The sequence below is a fragment of the Lissotriton helveticus genome, chromosome 7, assembly GCF_964261635.1.
Source record: "Lissotriton helveticus chromosome 7, aLisHel1.1, whole genome shotgun sequence".
Taxonomy (NCBI): domain Eukaryota; kingdom Metazoa; phylum Chordata; class Amphibia; order Caudata; family Salamandridae; genus Lissotriton; species Lissotriton helveticus.
Window position 1 is genome coordinate 1,032,043,814 of NC_136068.1, and position 24,915 is coordinate 1,032,068,728.

General features: G+C 45.3%; 1 protein-coding gene across 1 annotated transcript in view; it reads left to right on the top strand.

Annotated features, from left to right (window-relative positions):
- Positions 1-24,915, top strand: part of CENPX (centromere protein X) — a 175,650-nt gene that overhangs the window by 63,736 nt on the left and 86,999 nt on the right. The gene's annotated exons all lie outside the window — the stretch shown is intronic.

The following is a 24,915-nucleotide window of genomic DNA, read 5'->3' on the forward strand; positions in this document are numbered from 1 at the left end:
AACACGGTCAGTCTCAATTGCGTTCTATTGTACAGCTTGGCTGGACGTTACAAAATCTGCGTTCAGGCTATGTGCCTTGGCGTTTAATCAACACAACGTCACTATTCAATATCTTTAACCTTACTGATAAACAAATCAGTATGGCCCAGAAGGGTGCTGATTATACAATCCTGAGCATTGAGAAACTCGAGAGATTACCAGTGACAATGTCAGAACGACCTGTCAGTGAATGGATAATACATGGGATAATTAATATTCCAATATCAACCTTCAGGTTTCAATACTGCCAAAAATATATACAGGCTGGCATGTACGAAAAATTGGGAAAGGGGTACATTAAAACAACATGGAACTTGCCCTATTCACATGCATGTGTCAGTAATAAAGGCCAGAAAGTGTTTCTTAGTGGCAATAATTGTGCAATGTCACTGAGCGGTACACTTCTGTGTAATGGAATTAGTTTGCATGGAGCCTGTGAAGGGAACTCAAATAACCTTTCATGTCACCAGCTAGGTGCACCTGCAACAGAGATAGAACCATTCTTTCAAAGACTCTATAATGGGAGTTACATTCTAATTGTAGATCGCAGATGCTGTAGTCTTATGCCCGGGACTCCTTATCTCGTAACTACGACTGCGAAGGTCAAGTGCTGTGGACGCTTATTGTTCCCCAGCTCCCTTCCAGACAGGGAGGCAAGGGCATGGCCCAACTTGAAAATTACTTCTATTCGAATAGATACTTTAAGCAGAATGAAAACAGTGCTTCTTCAGACGCCGACCAGGCTCAAGTCATCAAAAGAAACGTATGATCTCCTAGTCGCAAGGACGACTGCAGAGATTCACTCCTTATTATCAACTAATTCCCCCATACATTTCGCAGAAATCCTGAATGAAATCTTAAATATTTCTGATACCAGTGGAGTCTCAAAAGTATTTAAGACAGTATTTTCGATGGCATTAACACCATTCAAAGCCATACTGGGTATTTTTCCAGATTTCGTCCATTCGATTTTTGGCGGACTTCCCCTCATTTTGGGACTAATTGCAGGAATCCTATTCTTAGTCCTCATATTTCGTTATGGCAAACCATGTCACAGACAAAACACCTGCGACAAGGGAAGAAACAATCCGAGCCATTGGATACCGGGACCGGATATCAAAAATCCTGGGACTATCCCGGCTTAGAGACCTGAACATGACTTGGTTTCTTTCATTTCGACCAATGTGGCATCGATGTGTTTTACCTGTATTAAGGTGCTTGCTATGCGGAGAAGAATGCGTGTTAGACACCTGTCTGACTCTACAATCAGATGCGCCAATGGATGCAGAAACATTGTTGAGTCCAATAAAGGCTCATACTTTGTGCTGCCCTCAACGGCTACCAATCCTGATGACGGCATTCGTGGAAGCTTCACCACTACGATTAAGGGGTAGTGAAGTTCAAGATGAAAGCAGCATTGATCAGGTACGACCTTCTGTCAGCAATACTAATCAAAACGTCAATGGAGACAATCATGCGCACGAATGCATGGTTACACCTTTTTCCGAGTTAGTGGAACTCTCCCAGGAAGCTGTTGACAACTTTTTCGAGAGTCTAAATGATATGATGTTCTCACCAGAGCAGAAATAGAGACTTTTGAGCAAGCTCGCACACGGCGTTCCCTGAATTTGGCCTTCAACTAGAATAGCAAAATAACATGAACAATTTTCCCTCCAGTTCACGGACAGCAATTTTTTTCAGCAGCCCCAAAATATTTTTTCGAATTTTTCGGGACACTTATTTTCTGCTTAAAGTAAGAACCATTCTTAGAGAACTAAGATTTCTATTTTTAGATGCTTTATAGACATTAGCTGCCCGCTGGTATGTTCATAATTATTTTATTCTGTGATGGAATGGTCTCGAAACTTTTTTCTGTATTAAGAGCCATTTCATGTGTAAATTCTCATATACAAATTAGTGATAATGTATAGATATGCGTGATTACTTTAGCATTATTGTACAGTTTGAGTGCATATATTACATGTGACTATTTTTTGCGTATATTTGATAATTTCAAAATGCATTTATGTATTTTGGGGTGGTAAGGTATACACGATACTCTACAGTATGTTTTACTATGCATAGATTCTTAAATATGTCCATAGTTAGCGTGGAGTGGGTGTGATGTATTCCTATAGGTTCTGTATCGATCCCCCTATTCCTGACCCTATTCTGGTTAACAAGTTAACTAGCAGCCATCCCGTGAGGCAGAAAACCCCCATGATGCAGGAACCGTTATCTGATAAAGCCACACTACGGCACAGGAACGTGTTATCTGATTGTCATAACGCTTGCCATCTAATTAGACAAGCGATATTCCTCCAGCCCCTGATAAGGCATACGGAGTTCTCAAAACAAATCAAACCTATGACAGACCTGGGAAAAACCCTGCGGCCATTGTTTTGATTTCACCGAGAACTTCAGCAAAAGAATGTGCTAACGACCAGGTCGTATGACATCCTTATTGACGTATCTATGTCCATCCTTACGTCAATCTCGGCACCTTAAAGGTATAAATATTACCGATATTGCCCTATGCAAACACACGCGGTGGTGACGAGATCGGAGCAGCCAGACTTGCCGAAGCCCAGAGCAGAGCAGACCCCGCTGGCGCAGCCCCGCCTTCCTGACGCGCTGAGAACGAGACGCTGCTTTCTCCTGCCGAGAAATCCAGCTCCGGCGCTTCCGGGTAGCCCTCGCAGGCAGCCTGGAATATCGAGACCAGAGACGAGAGATACCATCCCTCATTCATCCTAGATTCCAGGTACAGGACTGAATAACCCCTTGCAGAGAATTCTTTAGTCAGTCACTTGGCAAAACAAACTTAACTTAAACTGTAACTTTCTATTCCCGCCCACGTATTAGGCTTAGGTCAGGTACACGGGGTAGGCGTAGTTAGAAACACCAGTTGAGTACGATTAGTCAAATGTAAATGTGTATGTATTCATTTTATTCATTTTAAACCTTCATATGGCTTAGAAACCATATCAATGTTTTTACAGTATTATTTTATACTTCTGCTTTTATTGCATGCACTTTACTTAACCATAAGTATTGCAATAATATCGATCCATTTCTCTTGTATGAGAAAAGAGACTGATCAATAAATAACATCTTTTATTGAACACGCCCGTCTCTTCCTTTTCTCTACAATCTGGTGAGACTAAGAATGCACGTACTGACTGAGTAAAATAAGTCGTCTTTTGTTTTCACACGACTCTAGAGATACACTCTTGATTAGGGGAGAGCAAAGTTGTCATGTTCTATGGTTGTCAGAAACTAAATCCCTTCTTGTCTATCCAGGGAGGTTCAACTCCTCCTTGCCTATTCGAGAAAGTTTCTAGTGAACTCTGAGCTAGCTGGCAAAACCCAAAACTTTAAGTCTAATATCGACAGTAGTAGACCTAGTTAACGTCTGGTCTAGGCCTATACTATTGAAGGTATTATTCCAATGCGCAGAGCCTATTGGGATAATAGGAACTACACTACAATGTGTTGTCTTACACACTATTATAATTATAGTCAACACAGTAATGTGGATAAATTGCCTCTCCCAGGTGTCCATGCAGGCGGCCGCTAAACATTTAATAAAAAATAGAGGAACACCATTCCCACTTGAAATCTGCTAACTTTTACTGTTTCACAACTGAAATGGAGCCTGGTGGCAGCAGTGCATATTCCCCTGTTGGCTTTAATTGAGATGCTGCACTATGGGCCTGTGGAGCTGGACCAGTTTATAGAGTGCATGATCACTTGTATCACTGCCCCTGCTTTGTTCATGAGTTGGCTTTTCTCAGCTGCAGCATACACCCTGTTTTTCCAGTGCCAGCAGATGTCAGCACGTCCTTTATCCGGATGTGTCTGATCTGATCACTGCTCTTTCACCTGATAATGTCCTTGTTTGTTGTCCCGATTTACAACACCCAAAGCCACAAAATTCAGATTGTCACAGGGACTAGATGGGGGCATCACGTCCTTCTTTTGAAATGTATTTGGATCCCAAGAGGATGTCTCCTGTTTTGAGGACATAGAAATTGTCTGGCTTACCATCTTCTTTTTTAACTAAGATACATCCACTCCATCCAGCACAAATGTTCCTTCATCAGATGGCAGAACCTTCTTTCAATCGCTGTTGCAACATTGCTGCAAATAACAAACGGTTATTCTTTCACCAGACGCTCCATAAATAAGACTGTTTTCATGAAGCAGTGTAAAGACGAGTCCACTTTATCATAATTTTACTAATATATTAGTGCATGTATGCAAAAATCCTCTTGCACTGTCGAATCAACACACCATAACTTAAAAGGAAAGGAGGGAGCAGAACGCACCTAGGCTGTTTCTTGATAAAGAGCATGCCCTTCTGCACCCTTCAGTGGCCAGAAGAGGCTGGGCCATCTCAGTTTAATTTGTTAACTGACAATAATGGTTGAGTTGCGTGAACAACATATGAATTTTTGGAATATTTTTTAATCAAACTTTTAGTGTTAATGATTACCCTGATGAAATCCCATGATAGAGACATAACGCATTGGCTGGGCCATCGATGTGTTCTTTTAATACTTTCACAGTTTGGAAATTTAAGGAGGATGAAAGATTAAAGGAACTACAAATTTCACTGGCTTAGATATCTTGCACATTTCAATAAACTTATTGTGGAATATTTTCTGACCATCACTACAGAATTATTTTTGTTGGACCGCTGCTCAAACGGGGTGGAATACTATTGAGCATTGAAGCAGCCTTACCTATATTGGACTGAGTACTTTGTGGCAATGAGGATTTGATGGCAGTCAGACCCCAGGGATTTTGCGCCCCTTTTGCAAAATAAGTGTAAGGCCTGTGCGGTGTAATGATTCAGCAATGCAAATTTGCTTGTTGTATGTGTTATTTGTATTAAGCGCGACAATCCTACCGAGGGATACCACGATGCTAGGAAAGCTGTATCCTGAAATGAGAGTGGAGAATACCCAAGCATCTGAGAACAGGGGGACCTAGGCTAAAAGGTTGCAAGTGTCAGCGATTACATCCTAGGGAACAGCAATGTTTTCAGCTTCTTCCTAAATGGCATATAATCGTCCATAAGGCTAAGGTCTAAGGGAGATTAATTCCAATGAATGGCCGCCGGATTAGTGTGTTTGATTTTCGCTAAAGCGTGAAAGCAAGACCTCAGTTTTCATGTAGAAGTGTAAAATAAAATGTTGTCCTACAGAATTCGGGGGCAATGCTTGTGTAGCGCTCTGTGTGCATAACACAGGAGATTAAACTTGGCTCTTTGGTGCACAGGCAGCCAATGGAGCTCCCTCAGACATTCAGATGCCGAGCTGTATTTGCTTTCATTGCAGACAACCTTGGCAGCAGCGTTCTAGATCACCATCAGTCAGGAAAAAAGATACTCTGACATGCCCACACAGGGCGCATTCCCATAATCTAGTTTACTAGCAAGTAATGCCTGGGTATTAGTCTTTCTGCAGTTTAAGGGGATCCATGAGCAGATTCTTCTTAGTACCTTTAACATGACAAAGCTTTTTCCGCACAGCACTCGGACTTGGTCTTGCATGGTTAATGCATTGTCGATGAGTATGCCCTGGATTTTTGCAACCCGTTTGGTTTACGGGGCAGTTCCTAGCGACCGGGGCCACCAGGTATTGCCCCAGACTAGGTGAGCCCCTCCGAAAAGCAGGATCTCGGACTTCTCAGCGTTCAGTTTCAGACCGTGTTCTGTCATCCAAGTTGCCGTTTCTGGGAGACAGTTGTTTAAGTTGTCTCTGGTATCCTAATGCTTTTCTTCGAAGGCAATTAGTAGCTGTGTATCATCTGTGTAGGAGCAGATAATTGAATCCCCATTTTCTGCCGATCTTAACCAAAGAGGAGACATAGGTATTGAAAAGGGTGGGGCTAAGGGAGGCTCTCTGCGGGACCCCATATTTGATTGTTTTGAACTAGTGGAGAAGGGGCCCATTTGAATTCAATGTGTTTTTACGTAAGAAGGAGGTGGACCACTGAAGGGCATTTGAGTGTAGTCCCATTTCATGCAAAATGCTCATCAGGAGGTCGTGAGATATGGTATCGAATGCTGCCGTCAAGTCAAAGAGGATCAGAGCTGCAGCTTTGGCCTGATTCACCAAAGATCTGATGTTGTCCAATACCGCAATTAGGTTGGCTTCTGTGCTGTTAGAAGTTCTAAAACTAGTCTGAGATGGATCCATGAGCTCATTAGTTTCTAAGAAGTTGACTATTTGTTTATTGACCAGTCTGTCCAGTATCTTAGACAAATATGGAAGTTGAGAGATTGGTCAGTAGTTTGCAGGATGGTAGATTTCCATGCCAGCTTTTTTAAATAATGGGAATACAATAGTTTCCTTCCATATAATCCTGTAATACTGCAGATTCAAGGGATTTATTGAAAATGTGGGTAACATACGGGCATAGGACCGATGTGAGCTGAGAGAAGATAAAGTGAGGACATCGGTCAAGCAGAGATCCTGACTTTACCTCGATCATAGCTTTTTGCAACCTGCTCTTCCGAGAAAGGGACCAGGTTGCTCAAGTGAGCGTGTGCTTCAGGGTGCGGAGCCAGTGTTTCCCAGTCTGATTAGTCAGAGGTGGGTTGGCTTTTGAAAGAAGAGTAGATTTGAGAAATGTTGTCAATTAAGAAGTTGCTGATTATCTCGCAGTTGTGTGTTGAAGGGGTCATAGTATGGGATGTGCTTGTTGGTTTCCAGAGTTCCTTCACTATTTTGTATAGCTCTTTAGGTGAATTAATGTTGTCATCTATTCGTTTTGCATAGTAGTGTTTCTTAGCACTTTTGTGGACAGTGTGGTAAATCTTGAGCTCCCCTTTGTAGAGCAATCTGTCACTGCTTTCTTTAGACGATATCCACTTGCGTTCCAATGATTTGCATTTCCTTTCTAATAGTCTAAGTTCTGACTAATACCATTTTTCCGAAGGTGTTTTCCTATTTGGTTTGCTTCCTAACCTGGGGGTGCACTGGTCCAATGTGTTGATGATCTCAGAATGTAAAAGTTCAGCCTCTGTCTGAACAGAGAGTGCCCTTGCAGTACTTGGGTCACTTAGAGAGAAGTGGGGAGCGAACGAGTCAGGGGTGATACGATTCCATGCCCTTTTTGCCACTGATGATGGTGTGGTCAAGCAGGTTAGATTGGTTGGCAGATTAAAAGAAAAGGAGATTAGAGAGTGGTCAGTCCAGGACAGGGGTGTAACCTCAGAGACATTAGTGGATTCTATATTGAAAAACAGAAGCTCAAGTGTATGCCCGGCAGTGGGAGTTGGTACTTGAGCCATTGTTTTAGCTGCAGTATCTGCATATCGCTTTCCAAGTGTTTATTTCCAACAACACCTTAACCCACCAAATTCAGATTGTCACATGGACTAGATGGGGGGCCATCACATCCCCCATCACATCCTTCATTTGAATGTTATGTTGTGCTGTGGAATCAACACGCCATAACTTGAAAAGGCTCAGAACACTGCTCACAATTATTGATTAGAATGTCAGGTTTTCAAAGGTTTCCTCAAAACAAAGGGCTGGTGAGATTCGGTGTGTATATGTTACAGTTCAGAGTATCAGAGCGACAATGGAAAATGCTGTATAGACTTATGAAATCTGCTTTGTTTTATAAGTGGATAGAAGAGAGCGGTCGCCAGACCAGACTTTTGTTGGTTTTGTACCGAGAAAAGTTTAAGTCCACAAAAGCAGGACTCTTTTGATAGACAGCTTTATGTACTAAGAACATAGCTTTAAAGATGACTCTGTTATAGACAGGTAACCAATGGAGATGCCTCAGATTAGGGCTGATATGGTCATGTCTGGAACAGCCTTCAACACAACTAGATGCTTTGTTTTGTACTAACTGGAAGACGTGGAAATGTGCCCGTAGAGTCAAGGTAGATACAATTTGCATAGTCCAGTGTGGACTGGAGTTGTGCATTGACCAGAGGCAGCTGAAGATGAGAATCATCACGGGACAGAAGGATTCTTTTCAGGGTTCTAAGCTGGAAAAACATCTTGTTTCTTTTGTGGCGTGGAAATCTAGAAAGAGAAGCATCAAGAAAAATCCATATGCTTCTTCCAACATGAGCAAGGGTGATGGCATGCCATTTAATCTTATTCAACAGCTCCGTTCCTCAGGGTTTGGGCAGTACATCTGTTTAGAGTGGTTCAATTTCAAAACGTTGGCAGACATCCACCATCATGTGATAGCAGGCAGTTATTCTGTTTAACTTGATGGTTAGAAATAGACTGGTTTTTGGTAATAGGAGATGGTGACGATAATGTACATGTAGAATTGAGCCCACTGTTGTGTTGATGGAATAGTTTTGCCAGGGATGCATGAGTAAGTGAAATAGTAACAATGAGAGAGTAAACTGTATGTAATTGAACACCGAACTTCAAAGGTCTTACTTTTGAAGTAAAGGGAATGGGTGATAAAGATAGCACCCTGTCAGCCACAAAACATTGAATCCACTTAAGGACTTGGCTGCTCTTTAAGTGTTTTGATGAATATGGAGTGAACAATGGTATCAAATGCAGCTACAGATCCAAAAGTAGCAACGCACCAATACCACCGCTGTTGACCAATCTTTGCAGATCATCTAAAACTGAAAGCACCACAGTTTACATGCTGAGTTTTAGTAAACAAACTGCCTAGATCAGCGGACTATTTTCAGAAACGATCTGTAATTAAGGGAAGTCAACTCATTTTCGAGGTTTATCTAGATATGGTAAAAGAGAAATAGGTCAAATATTGCTAGTGTTCTCCAGGATGAGCAAGGATTTTTTAAACAGAGGTTTATCAACTGCTGATTTCCAGTGATCCAGAACTGTAGCTTGGGGAGGGGCTGCTCAGGAAGAACAGGAGGTCATTTTCAGATAGGAACAGAAATGCTTCAACAAATTTGCAAACATAGATCATTGGGTGGGCCAGTCGGGTATGTATATGCAATATTACTAAATCACAGCTGATGGATATTAAGTTCAGATAGGGTGCCTGCTTGCTGCCTTTGGGACAAATATCTGACACAGAAGGATGTACCTGGACTTTTGTTCCTGCCCTGCATCTTAGTTGTGTTGCGGGTTTCCCTCCGCTGCCGCTTCCATCTTGCGCGGCCGCCAAGTGGGGGAAACTCCATCTCCCACAAGCCCTTACTGCCCACGCCCACACCATCACGCTCCCGGTGGCGCATAAAACTTCGCGAGCACTCCGGTGGAGCGGGTGCCTGCTTGCTGCCTTTGGGACAAATATCTGACACAGAAGGACGTACCTGGAGTTTTGTTCCTGCCCTGCATCTTAGTTGTGTTGCCGGTTTCCCTCCGCTGCCGCTTTCATCTTGCGCGGCCGCCGAGTAGGGGAAACTCCATCTACCACAAGCCCTTACTGCCCACGCCCAAACCATCACGCGCCCGGTGGCGCATAAAACTTTGCGAGCACTCCGGTGGAGCGGGTGCCCGCTTGCTGCCTTTGGGACAAATATCTGACAGAGAAGGACGTACCTGGACTTTTGTTCCTGCCCTGCATCTTAGTTGTGTTGCCGTTTCCCTCTGCTGCCTCTGCTGCTTCCATCTTTCGGGCCGCCGAGTGGGGGAAACTCCATCTCCCACAAGCCCTTACTGCTCTCGCCCACACTATCACGCGCCCGGTGGCGCATAAAACTTTGCGAGCACTCCCCCGTCGCGGGACACGCGCGGTAGAAGCCCGGGACAAGGGAGGGCCGTCTGTGGCCGTCCCCGGCAGGACGAGGCTGGGCTGGGCCACCCCACTAACATCAGAATAACTGTAAGCATTTTTAAGACTCTTTGCATAAAGTGGACATATTCCTATTCATTAAGGAAGTTAACGGTGGGAGCTCATGACAGCCCGAAATGGAACCGGGAGAAAGGCGGGGGTTGGAGGGAGCGTTACGGGAACATTGGATAATTTCATTATAAGAGCAACCAACGTTCTAGAACATGAAATTGCCCTGACGGAGAGACGTCTCTCGTTAGAACCATTATATCTTAGACGATCATCTATGGGGGCCATTGCAATTTCTGTTACACCTCAGCAAGCAAGGGCGAATGTAGGTGAGAATAATATGACACATAGCGAAGAAGGCTCTTCTTCAGACTCGATAAATGTATCCATTATGCAAGGTAGTGGTCATGGGAAAGTGCTTGATGAGTCTAGTGAATTAAACGGGGTTAGTATAACTAATGGAAATATACCTTTCCCTGTGACCAGAATTAAGACTAAAAACACCGCTAACATCAATAAAAAACATTCAGCAGCCCAAGTGATTCCTGTTATTTCCCCAAAAACAAATAGAAAACAGAGAATAAAAACAGTGACAATAAAAGAAGGGAAAATAGGAACTAAACAAACAGTACCTAAGAGTGTAAGCATAGCGGTGCAGACTTTAAGTACATTAGAACAAACACCGCCCATAACAACCAATAGTCCAACAAATTTAGACCCCATTCCGTCAGGACAGGTAGTTTATGGGAAGTACACAACTGAACATACTGATGGTCTTCTGTGCAAAATGGAGCACCTGGTTAAATCACTCATGTTTCCTCTTCTTATAGAAAGGATAAAAACGATAGGTGACAGACTGATAAAGTTAGAAGAATCAACCTTGGCCAATACGGAGATGTTGATGAGGTACTCAGAACCAATACTGGCATTAAATGCAATGAACCCAGTTAATATTTTGACAAACACAATCCTCCAAGCGCCCAGCACAAGTGAGGCTGATTTATTAACGCAACAACCCAATAGAATTAATCTAGGGTGTACATGCCCAGTAAATGGGTCCCTAGGTACACAAGGGGTGGAGAGTCAAGGTATAGGGAAAGGCGCGCCGATAAAGGGACTAGGAAACAGTGGGAATTCAGGGAACACACGAGATCCAGGGGTCGAGGAAGGCGCAGTTAAGGGTCCACTTGATAAAGTTAAACGTATGAAAAAACATCCACGTATTGACTTACCACCTGAATCATTCCCATGTACTGTTGTCTTGATGGGGGTCCCTGAGCTGGAAGAGGGTAAATTAGAAAGCTATCCCGAATTGAAGAATAAAGTCACTCACTGGCTGAATAGGTATAGACCTATTCCAACCTTTTTGCATGGTGAAATTCTGCATGTTCGCAGAATAAGCTGGGTGGGACATAAAATAAAGAACAATCAAGGGGACTGTGTTCTAGTAAACTTCAGAGACAGATAGGTGGTCAAATATATCTGTGGATGGAGACAGCAAAGCATTGCGTGTGGAACACAAACTGTAGATTTGAGGCATTTTTATCCCCCGCCTCTCTCAGTCCAACCCAATATATACTCTGTGGGTATGCTGGGAGGGATTTGTAGGGACACACATAATAACTGCTTCAATATCTCCACCTCTAACCGCTTTGACATTCTACACGTCAGGAGGGTCTTGAAGGAGTAGATTGACGGTGTCCGGAAACTTCTAGTTTGACAGTTCCAGTTTCTCCCTTCATATGTACCGAATTAGTGGCTGAGACAAATGGGGACATAGAACCCTGCCCATCTTCCATACTAACAGTACTGGACGGGGCTCTCAACTTAGACAGGCCAGTAACACCAGGGGTAAGCATGATAAGTCAGAGTGGATTAAATGAAGAAATGACTAATGCAAGCCATATTCCAAAAGGTATTAGGCAAAAGAAGAATATATCAAATAATGGAAGTTGGTCAATAATGTTTTGGAATATTGCAGGCATAAAATCCAAGCAGACAGATATAACTTTGCTGAATCTGGCGAGTGAATTTGACATAGTTACCCTGCAGGAAACTTGGGCAAAGGAGGCTTACCACCTTACTGGATATAAAACCTTTTTTTCCCCGGCTATAGACTCAGTCGCTGGCAGAGCCAAAGGAGGTCTATGTACCTATGTATCGAACCTTCTGAAGTGTGACAAAATAGAAGCCCCTATTACTAACAAATATTATCAAATGGTACAGCTACATATTAACAAGAAGAAGTGTTTGTTGATTGTAAATTTCTATAATAATATTCCGGCTGAGGCTTTGGAGGTTGTGATGAAAGAATTGTCTATAGACCTCAAACATATGATGTGCTGGAAAAAAAAGGAAATTCTTACAGTGTGGGGCGGGGACTTTAATTGTCTACTATGTAAAAGGGGAGAAAAAGGGACCTGCGGTATTTTCCTGGATAGAGAAACATGCTTATCACATTTTGATCATACTGGTTGTGGAAATTTGTTAAATGAAACTATGTTCTCATGTGACATGTGCTTTGCAAATCAAGCGTGCCAACCTGAGGTCAGCTTTCGCCCTACATTTAATGTGAGAGGATCATTCTCGATAATTGACTTTATCATGACCTCGACCAGATACAGCTACCATGTGACAAATTTTAAAACACTAGATACTGCACTGGGCGATCACTTTCCACTCAGTATAGAAGTTATAAACCCTGACTATACATATGATAAAGGCAATATAAATAGGGAACTAGTAGAAAGTATAGCCTTACAGCGTCAAAATGGATATGCTCTGAAATGGACCAAAGTAGTCCTGGAAAACTTCCTACAAAAGCTCATTAAGCAATGTAAAGCCAGTTTTGATGCGTGTCTTGATATTAATGCACTGGATTCGGCAGTTATTAATAATTTTTTAATTATAAACTCTGAGATTAAAAATAGCTTATGGGTTAATAAGAAAAATTTGAAGGCACAGGCCTCCAGCTGGTTTGACACACTCTGTACTAAGGCCCATACCAATCTAAAACAAGCCCTAAAAGATTCACCTCGTGACCAGAATCTAATTAAGGAATGTCGTAAAGTTTATAAAAATGCACAGAAACGAAGAAAAGAAACCATAAAAAGAGAGGCCTGGGATTCTTTGTGCGAGGCGTCCTCGAGCAGAGATGTAGCAGCCTTTTGGAAGGCAGTAAATGCACCCTTTTTCGAAGATAAAGGCAAAGCTAGAATTGAGATAGCTATAATGGGCACGGAATGGGTGAAACACCATGAAAGTTTATATAGTGAGGTGAGTCTTCTGGATCAGTTTCTACCACTAGAAGTAGTGGATGAAGCTACCCCAAAAAGAAATAAAATAGGTCTAAGTATAACGTTGCATGAAGTCATTGCAGGCATTAAGGCCAGTCTTGGGGGTAAGGCTCCCGGTTCTGACGGGGTCCCTGTTGACCTTTACAAACATAATATGGCTTTATGGGGCCCAATCCTGACTAAACTTTTTAATGCATCCTGTTCGAGTGGATTATTACCCTCCTGGTATGAGTCAATCATAATACCTATATTTAAAAAGGGAGACCGATCAAGCTGTGCTTGCTATCGCCCGATATCTCTGTTCGATTCTACCACTAAGATCCTTGGGCGGGTAATCTTTAACAGATTACAGGAATGGGCCGAGGATCGCTCTATAATAAGTGATCTTCAATATGGCTTCAGGAAACCTCTGGGTACTATTGAACAGGGCCTTAATTTGAATATTCTCTTAGATAAATATGTAAGCGCAAGGAAAAACTGTATATATTTAACATTCGTCGATTTGTCATCGGCATTCGACTGAATCACACACAGCAAGTTGTGGCTCATTATAGAAGCTTGATGTGGAAGTGAATATAATTAATTTTCTAAGAGAGTTATATAGGGGAGCACGGGCCACAGTTGGATAAGGAAGGAATGGGGAATGTTCAAGACCGTTTAACATCGCGAGAGGAGTACGGCAAGGGTGCGTACTCGCCCCCTTCCTATTTACAATTTATATTAATGTATTGGAAGGGAGTGTAGGGACATGCAGTTGATAGGCAAAAGATCGATTCCTGCGCTACTATACGCGGACGACGCGGTTCTGATGGCCCGAACCCCGTTGGCAATGCAGCAGATGATTACTTCCTTCGCAAAGTTTATGGCTAATTTAGATCTGAGGGTCAATGCTTCGAAGACTTATTGTATGAATTGCGGCCCAGGGGCATTAAAGAACAGGAAAACCATGTTTATAAACTCTAAACCCCTGGAATTTACTCAAACTTTTCCTTATTTGGGCATATTGTTCGACCAAACTGGCCAATGGAACACAACAATAAACGTGTCCTTAATAGAATTGAAACTTACCGTCACATTAGCTAGGCAAATTTCGATTCTATGGCAGGACCGGAGGCTCGGATTATGCTAGTTTAAAGCTTACTCACCACCAAATGGGCAATATCCACCACTGGCTTGAAGTAAAACTTCTTAAAAGTGGACTCTGAAGACCAATCCGCTGCACGCATCAAGTCTTCCAAACGTGCACCTACTGCAAAAGCCTTAGAGGCCATGGCCCCTCTGGCAGAATGAGCTCCGAAGCGTTTCGTATCTATGCCAGCCTCCTGCATGACCCAGCGCACCCACCTGGCAATGGTGGGGGAAGAGACTGCATGGTGTGGTTTTCGCAAGGCAATCAACAACTGGCGTTCGCCCGGAGGGCGGAGATCCCAAGTGACGTCCTCATACGCTTTCAAACAATGCACGACGCACAATTTAGGAACATCCACAAAAGCAGGGTACGAAATCGTCCTGGAGCCAGATTTTGTACGGCGGCCAACCGTAAAGGTGACGCCTTCAGGCGAAAACACCCGTGCGGACACATCCAGCGCCCGAACATCAGACACTCTGCGACATGACACCAAGCATAACAGCATGGCCAACTTGGCTGAAAGCTCTTTTAAAGACAAATATCTATTAGCTTGCCAGGAAAGAAACAAGTTCAACACTACGTTCACGTCCCAGAGGACGGAGTAACGAGGTTCCGGCGGCAAGGACAACCGGATTCCTCGCAAGAGCCTGCACACAAAAGGATGCTCACCCACAGGAGAGCCGTCCACCGGCAGATGCGCCGCAGAAATCGCTGAACGCATGGCATTAATCGTGCGATATGCCAAACCCGCCGTAGCCAATTCAGCTAGAAAGTTCAGGATGGGAACCACTCCGGCGACCAAGGGATCCAGACCCCGTCGAAGACACCAACGCACCCACTTAGACCAAGCGGATTTGTAGCGCTTCGACGTACTGGGAGCCCAGGCTTTGGACAAAAGCCCCTCAGCCGGTCGCGAAAGCCCTGGGAGCGACCAGCGACCCCTGAAAGCCTCCATACCATGAGATGGAGAGACCCCTGCACGAGGAGGTGATGAGGTTCCTGATCTGGACTGAGAAGCAGGCGAGGAAACTGGGGGAGTAGGATTGGAGAATCCCAAGAAAGTTCCAGTAGAACCGGAAACCACACTTGAGACCTCCAGAACGGAGTCACTAGGACCAGCTCCCCCCTCTGTCGGCGTAGCTGCGCCGCCGTTCTCGTTATCATGGAGAAGGGAGGAAATGCATAAGGAGACTCCCGGCTCCAGTCCTGAAGAAACGCATCCGTGGCTACCGCCGCCGGATCCGGCCTCCAACTGAAGAACCTTGGGAGTTGATGATCCAACCGAGAGGCAAAGAGGTCGATCGAAAAAGGACCCCAAAGGTTGTTCAACCATCGAAAAACCGGAACATCCAATTTCCACTGACTGAAATCTCGCAGATATCTGGAGTGCCAATCCGCCACCTGATTGGACTGGCCCGGTAAGTATTCTGCCTGTACTGACACATGATTGTCCAGGCAATAGGCCCAAAACTCCTTCGCGAGATTCGCTAGTGCACGGGACCGAGAACCTCCCAAATGGTTCACGTACCGTACGGCTGAGACGTTGTCCATCTTCAGCAGGACGCACGACTGCACCAAATCCTTGGTCCAGCAGCGGACGGCAAAAGACCCCGCCAAGAGTTCCAGACAGTTGATGTGCAACTTCTGCTCTTCTGGCGACCAGGCTCCGCCCGTGGAAAACTCTCCGCAGCGTGCGCCCCAACCGGCTCTGCTGGCATCGGATTCGATCACCAAATCCGGGACCGACCCAAAAATCGCCCGACCATTCCAGGCCTCCATGTGTGAAAGCCACCACAACATCTCCTCCTTCACCTCTTCCGAGAGAGGAACCACTTGATCGTAAGACAAACCTCTGCGCAAGTGAAAAGCCTTGAGGCGTTGTAGGGCCCTGTAATGAAGTGGCCCTGGGAAAATCGCCTGGATGGACGACGACAAAAGACCCACTACTCTGGCAATCTGCCTCAACGACGTGTGGGTCTTCCCCAACGTCTGCCGCAATACATGCCGGATCTTGGACAGCTTGCGGGCAGGAAGACTGAGGTTGGATTCGACCGAGTCTATGATGAAACCCAGGAACTCTATCCGTTGAGAAGGAACAAGAACCGACTTGGACTCGTTGATAACGAACCCCAGCTTCTGCAAAAGTGACACCGTCAGCTGCAACTGTTGCCCCAGCTTCCGAGGGCATTGGTCTAAAAGCAAAATGTCGTCTAAATAGACGATGAGTCGAACGCCTTGACCGCGTAAAGACTCTATCACCGGGTGCAACACTTTCGTGAAGCACCACGGCGCGGAAGACAGACCGAAAGGAAGGGCCACGAACTCGAACACCTGACCCTTCCAGAGAAACTGCAGGAAACGACGGTGCGGAGGATGAATAGGAACCACCAGATAGGCGTCCTTTAAATCCAACCGCACCATCCAATCCTGTGAGAGAAGAATGTCGCGCAAAAGATGGATCCCCTCCATCTTGAAGTGGCGATACACCAGCCACCCGTTGAACTCTCTGAGATTGATGACTGGACGACGGCCTCCACCAGGCTTGTCCACAAGAAAAAGGTTGCTGATGAACCCCGAGGGATGACGTGTTGACTGACGAACGGCTCCTTTGCGAAGCAAGTCCGCGACCTCCTCGTCTATCAACAACGCATCGGCCTCCGAGAACACCATCGGAGGAGGGGCACTTACCTGAAACGGCTGATCGTAAAATTCTATATGGAAACCGCGGACGGTTTGGAGTACCCACGCGTCCGCAGTAAGATGTGCCCACTCCCCCCAGAAGGCCGCTAAACGGCCGCCAACGCGAACCTGATCCGCCGGAAGTACACTCACCGGTAGCGGAGTTGTTTCCGGCACCCTTCCTGAAGCCGCGACCTCCAAAGCGCTGTCCTCTGGTGGGATAGAAGTTTGTATAGTTGGCAGATGTATTATACTGTCCTCGTCCGGAGCCTTGCCCTCTGTTGCTGGCATTCTGGCCACCACGGCCGGTCGCACGGCCCCTGTTGCGACCAGCCCCGGAGGAAAAACGCTGGTGGAACACGCGTTTAATGCTGGATTGTGCTTTGTCCAGCGAGGTAAAGGTGGAGACAAACTTGCCCAACTCTTTAATGAAGGGCTCGCCAAAGAGGCCACCCTGGGCCACAGCCCCCGCTTCCGAAGAGGCTAGATCCCCTAGCTTCGGGTCCAACTTAATTAAAAAGGACCGTCGGCGTTCTGTGGAAAGGGCGCAGTTGGCGTTACCCAAGAAAATAATCACCCTCTGAGCCCAATTTGACAGCACCTCAGGGGAAATGGTCGCACCCGTGACCTTAGCTTCCTCCGCCATATCTAGGATTTTAGTAATCGGACCCACCGCGTCCAACAACTTATCCTGGCATGACCGCCAGGAACGGTCTATGCCCTTGCGCGGGTCCTTCATGAACTTCGCCAGAAAGGTTGCCATCTTGGAATCAAGGTCTGGAGTCATGGCCACTTTGCCTTCTAAAGACGGTCTAGGGCATTCCCCCCGTAAGCAACCCCTGGCCTCCTTTTCCAGCGGTTTGCGCAGCCTGCTTGCAACGAACTTGGCTACCTTGTCGCCCGGGGCCCACGCAGCTGACCGCGGATGAATAATTTCATCCGGGTCCAACATGCCCGAGCTATCCCGAGGCAACTCCGCAACCGAGCCCGAAGGACGCCAGGAACGCTCCGACTGATCATCCTCATCCGAATCTGGGGAATCCCTGTCAGGAGAAGATGGTGCAACCTCCGAAGACGCCACCGGGACAGGGGCAGCGGGCTGCTCCGCGGGTGGCGCGGTCGCCTTGGCCAGGAATGCATCCCTGAGCCGCTCAAAGGCGCCTCTATCCACCCCCTGGGCACCCTCCGACGGCCCTTCCCTGCAAGGCTTCTTTGGAGCTGGGGGACCCTCCCCCGAAGTGCCTGGGAGATCAGCGCGAGCCAGCTTGGCACACTCCTCTACAATACGCGCTGAAAGGCGGTCCTCCATAGGGCCAACCACCTCCGTTACACACCTATAAATAGAACTATCAACCGCCTGATAGAACTCATCATCATTGAGATAAGACTGGGAATCGTCATAGTACTCCTCTTCCATGATCAACGGCCCTGAGAGACAGTGCCCCGCACCTGACCAAGAGGACACCTAAAGGAGCACCAAACACAGCCCCAGCAAAATGGGGGTCAAGAAATATTGCTACAGACCGAAGGACTGCAAAGGGTTATGGGCGGTAGAGACTGACCGCAATTAGGGCGCACTCCAGCCCCACACAGCGCGCTGACCCACCACAAGGGACCAGGTCTGCCCCCCCAAGGCGCGCTACCACACCAGGAGTCAAGAGTGCATCAGCCGGCACCACCGGCATAAAACGCGGTAAAACCGCAGTACCGACCCTCAACAGGGCGTAGCAGTGCACAAAAGCACTGAATCAGGATTACAGACCCAGCCAGAACCGGGCGTACATGAGGGGGCAAGAGGACAAGGCTCCGCGATCGTTGGTCCCCTCAGCGCGGCTCCTCTGAGGAGAAAACCGCGCCGAAGACCAACGAGACGCCGCAGCGCCCTCTGGCGGCCGATACACGCCGCGCACCACACCGGGATAAAGTCGCGAAAGGAGCGGAAAACCCGCTCCCGCGACGTCTTTGGGGCTCTGCAAGAGAGAACTGCCGCAGCGCTCGCACAAGCCCCAAAATAACAATAGAAAAACCCCAACTGTGAGGCTAAAACCACATCACACACAAGAGCAAGAAAAAACACTTAACTGGCTGCGAGAGCAGCGAAGAAAGAGGAAGGACTCAGAGAGGGGACTTCCTATCTGTGGATAATGGACACTGTGGAAGGACTATCTTCGTTGGTTTACAAGTTGGAGTGCTGGGACTTGTGGTTTACAGTCTTAGACATTTTGCTCTATTTCATACCTTGTGGATTTTTTCTCAAGTTTCTTGATGTAATACGATGTTTGGTTCCAATAAGAGCTTTTCTTGGGCTGCTGTGTGTTGTGTATTTAATAAATGGCGGAGAAAGAAAAGCATAATCCGAGCCTCCGGTCCTGCCATAGAATCTAATTAAGGAATGTCGTAAAGTTTATAAAAATGCACAGAAACGAAGAAAAGAAACCATAAAAAGAGAGGCCTGGGATTCTTTGTGCGAGGCGTCCTCGAGCAGAGATGTAGCAGCCTTTTGGAAGGCAGTAAATGCACCCTTTTTCGAAGATAAAGGCAAAGCTAGAATTGAGATAGCTATAATGGGCACGGAATGGGTGAAACACCATGAAAGTTTATATAGTGAGGTGAGTCTTCTGGATCAGTTTCTACCACTAGAAGTAGTGGATGAAGCTACCCCAAAAAGAAATAAAATAGGTCTAAGTATAACGTTGCATGAAGTCATTGCAGGCATTAAGGCCAGTCTTGGGGGTAAGGCTCCCGGTTCTGACGGGGTCCCTGTTGACCTTTACAAACATAATATGGCTTTATGGGGCCCAATCCTGACTAAACTTTTTAATGCATCCTGTTCGAGTGGATTATTACCCTCCTGGTATGAGTCAATCATAATACCTATATTTAAAAAGGGAGACCGATCAAGCTGTGCTTGCTATCGCCCGATATCTCTGTTCGATTCTACCACTAAGATCCTTGGGCGGGTAATCTTTAACAGATTACAGGAATGGGCCGAGGATCGCTCTATAATAAGTGATCTTCAATATGGCTTCAGGAAACCTCTGGGTACTATTGAACAGGGCCTTAATTTGAATATTCTCTTAGATAAATATGTAAGCGCAAGGAAAAACTGTATATATTTAACATTCGTCGATTTGTCATCGGCATTCGACTGAATCACACACAGCAAGTTGTGGCTCATTATAGAAGCTTGATGTGGAAGTGAATATAATTAATTTTCTAAGAGAGTTATATAGGGGAGCACGGGCCACAGTTGGATAAGGAAGGAATGGGGAATGTTCAAGACCGTTTAACATCGCGAGAGGAGTACGGCAAGGGTGCGTACTCGCCCCCTTCCTATTTACAATTTATATTAATGTATTGGAAGGGAGTGTAGGGACATGCAGTTGATAGGCAAAAGATCGATTCCTGCGCTACTATACGCGGACGACGCGGTTCTGATGGCCCGAACCCCGTTGGCAATGCAGCAGATGATTACTTCCTTCGCAAAGTTTATGGCTAATTTAGATCTGAGGGTCAATGCTTCGAAGACTTATTGTATGAATTGCGGCCCAGGGGCATTAAAGAACAGGAAAACCATGTTTATAAACTCTAAACCCCTGGAATTTACTCAAACTTTTCCTTATTTGGGCATATTGTTCGACCAAACTGGCCAATGGAACACAACAATAAACATACGGTAATTGTTGTTTTGTAAATCAATAATGGCTGTTAAAAATTTTGCAAGAAAAATGGGCAAAAAGCCGATTAGGGAACTTTTAACGATATACAGAGCAACCAGAATTGCAATTGCAACTTATGGCGCTGGAATATAGGGGTACACTAATGTTAAATCATTACAACTAGCAGAAAACTGTTTTGATACACCTCCTAACAGTCCCTGAGAGCGTGTCCACCCATAATTGCCACATGGAGCTGGGTCAATCTTATATAGAGGATGTCATAAAAGTTCAACAAGTTTTATTATGGCACAGGGTGTGGACCATGGAGGAGTGAGTGCGTTTTCAATCAAGTAATATTGAAAGACGCAATGAACTTAGAAAAAAGCAGTAAAATAAGATGCCGGACGTATGTAAAGTCGTTCCTCACAGAGATTGGCCGTCGTGAATACTTTGATGATCCTCTTCTTATGTCCCATGTAACCACAAAAGAATTAAAGCACATATGTATGCTACATTTGGAGGTTAAAAGGTCTTGCTTGGAGATGAGGAAAAGCACAGTGGTGGCGCACCAACTTGTATTGATTACTAGCGAAACCCAGCCATATTTGAAATTGCAAATGAAAGACTTTGAAAAGTTTTTACTGATTTGTTTTAGATTGAATATTTTATTCAGATTTTTTAGTTATCCTAAAATGAATGACTGGACAAAGAATCCTAGTAAATGTCCTTGTGATGATTTGTCCATACAATCGGATATGCACATTTTACTATTCCTGTAAATATTATGTTGCCCAAAGGAAAAGGTGGATTTTGCCGCTATTAAGGATAATGGGTTTTAATCCGTGTCGCCCAGCTTTTTTAGCCATTCAGAAATTAGACAATGTTTTAACTGTCGTCCCAGTTTCTGCCTTTTTTAAGAACGTTTTTAGACTTACGTAAATCAATTCTTAATATTGTGTAACATATTAGTAGGATGATGATGACTGTGTATATATACCTGTGGTTTTTTACTGATTTTTAATTATGTGATTGTATATTCTTGTATTTTTATTGTGCTTTTATGGATATTCATGTTCAATACCCGAATAAAGCAAGAATTGATTGATTGATTGAAGTTCAGATAGACCAAAGGGGGGTGAAATAGAGCAAACTAGATTTATGTTTTATGGGGATGGAATTACCTCCTCGAGGATGGCATCTTTGACTTACCAGGTAACAGTTTGCTTGTAAACCCATCCAGCAATTGGTTCTAGTTCCCACTTCTGCCACCAATTGTGAATGTGATAGCATATCTAGTTAGAGGAAGGTGGTGTGCTGTACATGTAGATAAAGGTAAAGAACATTAGCACCAGGGCCGAGTTCTCTTCAGATGTTGTTCACGGGTGAGGCTTCAGGGTGTTCCATCGGAAATGGATGTTGTGCTCAATAAAGAGTTAGGTTTGCAACTCTTTTCCGCAGTGAAGGAGCATTGGAGCTAGCCATATGTACTTTGCAACATTATACCAGATCCTGAGTGCTTAGGTTAAAAGCTTGTTTCTGTTCTTTTCCTTCTTGAGTGTGGCACAACAAAAGCTGCGTGTGTTGCACTGACCACCTAAAGGAATGATTTGTTTTCTTTCTGCCATATGGGATGGCATGTTGATGGTTACTTCACTGTAGAGCATACACCAAGTCATAAAGGAGATACAGGCTGAAAGGGAGACAATGAAGTTCTTTTACATAAATTGTGCTGTTGCCGTGCTTCTTCAGTCCCTTGGTACATAATGGCTGCAGCATGCATAACTCTTCAGTTGGGTTGCGTGAGTCCAGGATGTTGGACAGTAGACTTTTACACTGTTCAAGAGTGAGAGGACCTGGGCTTTATTATCTGGCCTTATGTCTTGTTTGTAAGGTATCATTTTACGAAGTAGTTACATATCACCTGCCTGCTTTAGCCGTATAAAAGTGGGGCCCATTGGCCCACTTGTTTATCCAGTTTGAAGCTCTCCATGAAATGGGAAAGGGGTGCTCTTCAGGGTACTTGGAGGACTGCTTTGCCACCTGACCTGGTGTTTGCCTGACAAAAAGATTTCCAGGGGTGCCGACACATCCCCTAAAGTAGTACCTTGCTGGAAGAAGGTACACATCGTACCGGAGCTGCCTAGTAGCCAGGCTGCCTGCTGCGAGAGGGAAGGAGCTTGCCAACTCAAAAGCAAGTGTTACTGTCAAGGAAGAATGAGCAGCAGAAAGATAACAGTTCTGGTTGGGTCTGCCAGAGGAAGGAAAATTGAGGAGAGCAATCTGCGTGCCCCAGGTTTTAGCAGGCGTCAGACTCTCCAAGTGGCGCATCCAGTCGAAATTTGTGGAATCCAAGCTGTTCATGCCACTGTCACCAAATATTGCGACTTCAGCTCCTCCTGGCTGCTGTGACCAAGAAGTATGACGGCGGCTCAGTGACTGCAGCAGTCCACTTACACCTTCACACCACAACAATCACCCAGAAGCGGGCTTTAGGGCAACCTTGACCAGACCCACCCCAGGGGGTCACCAGAGCTACAGGTAACATGAAATTCCTGGTCAGGAAGCCTCTGATATCAGCTCCGTCTGCTGCCCCTCGCAGCAACCTTAATGGAGCTGAAGGAGGCAGCGCCTGGTTAAGAAGTGCACTACCTACCAGAAGTGGGAGAGAAACAGCATGCTGTCGCTGGTTGGCAGCGGTCCTCGGCACTGCACTTCGGAGTCCCACATTGACTAATGAAATCTTTGATAAGCTGAACATGCTTAACGTAAAGTTTACTAAAACTTTACTAAAGAATACTAAAAATCATGTTTTGAGAAGGAGATAGAGGACTTGTGGCATGTTGAGGTGCAGTAGTCCCAGCACTCAGTTCACTAAATTGTGCCTGTTCACTAGTACTTGTGTAGCAGCAGATTACTTTTTTTTAATAAAATAAAACACCGGTTTGGACAATCTATTATTATTATTTTTTTTTGCAGAGTTTTATATAGCGCGAACTAGACCCGTACCGAATCGGGTATCAGAGCGCTTTACATAGCACCAGTTACGTTACATGCGGACACACATTCATTTTTGTTAGGCACGGGGAGATTAAGTGATTTGCCCGGAATCACAGGATGTTTGGCGTCGTTACTGAGAATCAAACCCAGATCCCCAGGTCCGAGGTCGAGCGCCCTGAGCTTGACCACCCCATGCTACATCCCTGAATATCTGTGACTGCTCGCCATCGCTATCAGCCAAGTCCTGGAGAGGTTGTACTTTCCCCAGTTTGCAGAGTCATAGTAGGACGGACCCCCTTGACATCCGAGGCACCAGTTACGTTACATGCGGACACACATTCATTTTTGTTAGGCACGGGGAGATTAAGTGATTTGCCCGGAATCACAGGATGTTTGGCGTCGTTACTGAGAATCAAACCCAGATCCCCAGGTCCGAGGTCGAGCGCCCTGAGCTTGACCACCCCATGCTACATCCCTGAATATCTGTGACTGCTCGCCATCGCTATCAGCCAAGTCCTGGAGAGGTTGTACTTTCCCCAGTTTGCAGAGTCATAGTAGGACGGACCCCCTTGACATCCGAGGCAGCCAATCCCAAGCCCCACAGTTTTGGACCATTCACCCCGGTTTGCCCTGTGGCCCTCCAAATGGGGTCTAACAATAATGCAATCAATCTGTCAGAGACCCAGAATTTTACCTCGAGGACTCATTGTATCTCAAGGCCTAATTGGTGGCATTCTTGGAATTAAAACTGATCCAAGACAACATTCGCTCTTGAATAAAAGCTATTGAGGTAGCTAAATGCAGTCATAACTGAGTTTGTTCTCATCATTGAAGAAAGTGTCAATGCTAAATAAAAAAATTGTCTAGACTCCTTGTAGTTACCAGGTTGATCCCTGCCCCCTTTGCCACCAATGAATTCACTCAATTGATGCTTAGCCATTGTCTATCATGTAAAAAAGATGACTTGGAACTGGAATTCCTTCCTCTGCAGAATAAAACTCTACCTCTCAGCCCACGTTTGCAAAACTGTACAAGCGTGAGTCCTCTTGCTCATTGACCTGGGTAATTCCCTGCGGATTGGCCTCCTAGTCTCTGCCATTATCTCACTCAAGGCCATCCTTTATGACGCTGCTTGCCTGGTTACTAATTGATTTACTCTATCACCACACTTTTCGAAGAATTTCATGTTCCCCTTCTTCACCCGATCTCCTCAGTCTTTTCTGAGTAATATACCTGAACATCCTTATCACAACAATATCAATTTGGTAAAAAAGTATGATTTTTCTGGCCACATGCAGCACCTGCAACATTAACCTACTGATAATGCAGATGCCCAAAGTAAGGAGTGAGATCTTCCTAC